The sequence below is a fragment of the Pinus tabuliformis genome, chromosome 5_2 (assembly GCF_031772625.1).
Source record: "Pinus tabuliformis cultivar Carrire ecotype Pingquan chromosome 5_2, CPIR1, whole genome shotgun sequence".
NCBI classification, from domain to species: Eukaryota; Viridiplantae; Streptophyta; class Pinopsida; order Pinales; family Pinaceae; genus Pinus; species Pinus tabuliformis.
In genome coordinates, this window is record NC_142306.1 from 457,703,954 (window position 1) to 457,710,004 (window position 6,051).

Sequence of the window (6,051 nt, forward strand, 5' to 3'; positions counted from 1 at the left end):
GAGTCCCCAATTTTGTTACAGGAATAATACACCCTAGGGTATGGGTTGAGCACCCCAACAAAGCGAAGGGAATACACCAACAAGAAGCAAGCAAACAAGTAGTCCTAATGCTTAAACTACTAAAGTGGGAAGAAGAGATAGTACCTGAAGGTCCTACGTTTGAGGTTGTTCCCGTAGGGTGCAAACCCTTTGCTTCCTCCAATGCTTCAAAACCTGCAACTCATTCAAGAAAATCATATATAATAGCAGTATTTCAAATCATGTTCATGTATAGATGCTAGATCATATAAGCATAAAATATAAAACATGAAATCATACATCATTAGATTATAACATGAATTAAAGAATTAAGATCATAACATTAGGAACAAGACAGAGCTTCTTTATTGATGACTGCAAAAGAATGTGAAAGAATACAACCTGATTCGTCCACGGCTCCAGGTGAAACCTTCCTCCGGATTTGTCTAGCCCAAGCCTCGACAATCCTCTTTCAAATTTATACACATGGATTCCATATAATGGAGATGAACATCTCTATGAGGAGACAAGGGTTTCCTATAGTTGGGAGTGCATGAGGCACAAGGATGTATTAGACTTGCTCAGGGACCAATTGGATATAATATCAATATCCTATCTTTCTCTCCCATTAGGCCTTCCCCATGAGGTGTATTTATATCACCTCAAAATAGTTTTTTTCAGTTTGGATACAGTTAGGCCATGGGATCATGTAGGTATGCTTCTAGTGTAACCCGTAAACCCCACCCAAAAAATAGGGATTTTATATTTTTTCATATTTTAAATTATATACGCAGGTTGGGTATAGCTGGACCCGCGTGTGGATGTGTTTTTGGAAGGGAAGAGTCATGTATGGAATTTAAAATAATTTTTTTTAATAATTGGACCAGTCTTAAGGAAAAGGGCTTCCCAAGGCCATGACTCGGAGCATCAAGTATATAAAGGTGATCAATTGTGTGATAACATAGTTTTTGTACACTATTTGAACAAGTTCAGACACTACATCACTGTATACCAAACCTTTGCGCATATTGACCATGCAGCTATCAAGTACTTAATGAACAAGCCTAATGTGAATACTAGAATTATTGTATGGTTTCTACTATTACAGCGATTTGATTTAACTATCATTGATAATTGAGGTAAAGAAAAAGTAGTTGCAGATTTTTTGTCTAGACTTGCTTTGCCTACAGGTGATGAAGGGATGGTCGATGGTCAGCTTCCAGATGATCACTTATTTGTTATCTCATTTCTCTCTCCATGGTTTATAGACATAGCCAACTACCTAGTTGCTGCAAAATTCCCTCCAAATCTGTAATCCAGGGAGAATAACATAATTATAAGGAAAAGTGCCCCTTTCACTTGGATTGGGGGAAATATCTTCATGCTGGGACCAGATCAAATATTTAGGAGATGTATCGAGGAAGAGGAATTCTTTGACATCCTCTCAGCATATCATGATGGGCCCTGAGGAGGTCACTTTGTTGCCAAGAGAGATGTAGGTTTTAACCCCGTAAAGAAATTACCTGCATACGAATTCTATAAAATAGAAAATAAACAAAGGCGAGAGCATAACACATAAAACAAATATACACAGAGATTTTCCCCTGGATCCCAAAACCGAGGCTACCAGATTTATCTTTCATTATGTTCCTTTCAATGTTACAATACATATATATACATGCCAAAGCATCCAATACCATGGACCGAAAAACCATCGCGCCCAAAACCATGTGCTAAAACCATGCACAAAACCATAGGTAGGTTCCTCCCACCCAACATTCTCCCATTTGTTGTTTTCTTTCCACAGGGGGGCACAGGAGAGCTTAGTCATTTATCCAGCCCTACCATGCCCATTATTTCTCTACACCAAGAGAACTTCTCAAAGCTCACAGATTTTGTCAATGCATCTGCAATATTATTCAAAGTGTCCACCTTTACCAGCAACACCTTTTTGTCTTCTATCATATCCCTCACAAAGTGATACTGAACATCAATGTGCTTTGTCTTTGAATGGTAAGCAGGGTTCTTTGCCAAGAAAATTGCACTTTGGTTGTCAAAGTCTATCCTTATAGCTCCATGTACTAACCCCATGCTTGAACACAATCTCTGCAACCAAATTGCTTCCATGCTTGCATGAGTGGCTGCCATGTATTCTGCCTATGTAGTTGATAGTTCCACTACATATTGTTTCTTATTCATCCAACTGACTACACCTCCAAATAGGTTAAACACATACCCACTTGTAGATCTTCTCTAATCCAGATCTCCAGCCTAGTCTGCATCAACAAAGCCACGAATATCCAAAACTCTGTCCAATCCTGGTCTTCCTTGGTAGCACAAACCATAATCACTAGTGCCACGCAAATACCTGAAAACCCGCTTCACTGTTGTCCAATGATCCTTCCCTGGTTTTTACATAAACCTGCTCAATACTCCCACTGCATGTTTAATGTTTGGTCTAGTACAGACCATCGCATACATCAGGCTACTGACTGCACTTGCATATGGAACATTGGACATGTCCTCTTCCTCTTCTTGTGTCTTGGGACATTGTTCAGCATATAACTTTACACCTACAGGAATAGGAACCTTCACCGGTTTACTATCATGCATATTAAATCTCTGCAATATTGTCTCGACATACTTCCTATGGTTTAACTAGAGCTTCCTCTTTGCCTGATCTCTTTTAATTTCCATGCCCAAAATATAGTTTGCAACACCCAGATCTTTCATGTCGAATTTGGAGGACAATTAGGTCTTCAAATCCTGGATAATTTCTTTGTCATTTCCAACTAGCAACATATCATCCACATACAAGAACAGATAAATAACACAGTCACCAATTAATTTAAAATACACATGGTGATCTACTTTGCTTCTGGTGAAGCCAAGTCCTCGTATAAATGTATCAAATTTCTGATACCACATCCTTGGGGATTGTTTTAACCCATACAGAGACTTCTTTAACTTGCATACCACTTCTTTCTTACCCTTCACCAGAAAACCTTCAGATTGCTCCATGTACATCCCTTCTTCTAGATCCCCATGAAGAAATGTTGTCTTCACATCCATCTATTTTACCTCAAAATCAAAAGCAACAACAACAGATAAAAGTAATCTAATAGAAGCTACCTTGGCAACAGGAGAAAAAATATCACCAAAATCAATTCTCGACACCTTGGAATAACCTTTTGATACCAACTGATCTTTGTATTTCTCCACCTTTCCTTCTGCATGTGTCTTCTTCTTGAACACCCATTTGCTACCAATGGGTTTCCTTCCAGCCAGAAACTCCACCAGACCCCAAGCCTCATTTTTGTGCAAAAAAGTCATTTCATCAACCATGGCCTCTTTCCAAAGTTTTCCATCCTCTGAATCCACTGCTTCCTTCACAGTTCTGGGATCATCATCAGTAATAGATAAAGAAAAAATTGAACAGAAAGCAAATGGACTATACCTTTCTGGCTGCCTTCTTTCTCAAACTGATCTTCTCACAACGAGAGTTTTTGGCTCTTCATTTTCTGATTCCTCTTCTGCTATAGAGTTTGTTTTTTCCTCCTTTAGCTCAAACTCTATCTTCTTAGGTTCCTTTGATGGGACTTCATGTTTAATAACATCTTTCACCTCTCTGAATACCGCATCTCAGCTATACACAACCTTCCTTGTTATTGGGTTCCAAAGCTTATAACCCTTTAAACCATCCTTATACCCAATAAAGATGCACTTTCCATATTTACTATCCAACTTGGTTCTTTTCTCCTTTGGAACATGTACATATGCATCACATCCAAATACCCTCAAATGTAAAAGAGAGGGTTTCTTACCATTCCATACCTCTTGTGGAGTCTTATCCTCCAATGTTGATGAAGGTGATTTTTTGACCAAGTAACATGTTGTCTCCATCACCTCTGCCCAGAATTCTTGTCCTAACCCAACACCACTGAGCATGCTTCTTGCCCTTTCCATCAATGTCTTGTTCATTATTTCTGCAACTCCATTTTGCTTAGGTGTGTATGGAGTAGTCTTGTGTTGTGCTATACCACACTTTTTACATAATTCTTCAAATTCCTTGCTGCAAAACTGTCCACCGTTATCTGTCCTCGACACCTTTATCTTCTTCTCTCTCTAGTTTTCCACCTGAGCCTTAAATTCTTTAAACCTGTCAAAGACTTTAGATTTCTTCTTGAGGAAATATATCCATGTATTCCTTGAGAATTCATCTATAAATGATACATAGTACACAGACTTACCTAGTGATGGAGCCTTCACAGGTCCAAACACATCACTGTGCACAAACTCTAATATTTGTTTTGCCCTCTAACCACTAAAAGGGAAACTCACCTGATTCTGCCTCCCATATACACAATTTTTACAGAAATCAAAATCCAGAGAGCTATTAGTCATACCTTCTACCATACCTTTACCATGAAGTATTTGAAGGCCCTTCTCTCCAATATGTCCAAGCCTTTGGTGCCATAGCATGGTCTTTTCTCCAGAGACCACTAGATTTTCTGCTCCACTTTCAGGAACCATAGAACTGTTGCACCCATCAACAATAGTGCTACCCTACAGCTTGTACAGAATTCCAATCCAAACTCCCCACATCAATACCAGTGCTCCCCGAACCATCTTACAGGTATCTTTCTCGAACACTATTTTTACACCTGCATCATCCAACTTGCTTACAAAAATTAGATTTCTGGCCAACACAGGAATATGAAGAACACCCGGAAGTGTTCTAACCCTTCCACCTTGCAACTTCAAATTTACTTTTCCACGACCAACGATTCTAGCCTTCCTATCATCCCCTAAGAATACATCACCACCATCGTATTTCTCATACTTGGATAACCACTCTCTATGGGGAGTGAAGTGAAAGGATGCACGTGAGTCAATCAACCATGCCTCATGATCTACATGTGTACTTGAAGAAGCCAAGTACACATCCTCACCTTTATCTGAGGTGGTTTTCACCTCTGCAAAAGGAGCATCATTAGATCCCTTTCCTTTCTCAGGAGATTTAGATTTACAGTCCATTTTTTAGTGCCCTTCCTTTCCGTATTTCCAACACACCACCTTTACAGGTTTTCCTGGAGATTTAGATCTCCCTCTAGATTTAGATCTCCCACTCGATGACTTATTTTTGTTTCTGTTCTGGGATCGTCCTCGTACAGACAAGGCATCACCATTCTGGCTCTCCATATTTTTCCGTCTCATCTCCTCTGTCAGCAAGGATGAGACAATTTCATCAAACTGCAAGGCAGTTTCATTGCTACCTATTGCAATAACCAAACTATCCCATGAATCTGGTAGAGAACACAACAAACTGATGCACTTATCTTCATCTAAAATTTTAATATCAACATATAATAACTAACTTACCATAGTATTAAATGCGTTCAGATGTTCTGTCACCGAGTCTCCATCTTTCATCCTCAGGTTATACAGCTTTTTCCATAGGAACAATTTGTTCACCAGAGACTTAGAATGGTACAAAGTCCCTAACTTGTCCCACAAAGCCTTCACCATGGCTTCCCCTAATACATTCAGCAATACTGAATCTGAGACACACAATCGTATTGTGCTATTTTCCTTCTGATCCAACTTCTTCCATTCTTCATCGGACACTCTCGTTGGTTTAGTACCTGGATCTAACACGATCCACTGATCTTTATCCACCAACAGATCCTCCATCTTGAATTTCCACAACCCAAAACTCTGACCAGTAAATTTCTTGATCTCTATCTTTCCACTACTCGCCATCTTCTTTCATCACCAGAATCAATCCTGCAGATATCTCACTAAACAGGGTCTACCACAGGCCCGAGCGAAACCCCTCAGCAACAAAGGCGTCCCCTTGAAGCCAAAACATCTCTCATACCAAATGTAGGTTTTAACCTCGTACAGAAATTACATGCATACGAATTCTATAAAACAGAAAATAAACAAAGGCGGGAGCATAACACATAAAAAAAATATACACAGAGATTTTCCCCTGGACCCTAAAACCGGGACTACCAGCTTGATTTTTCA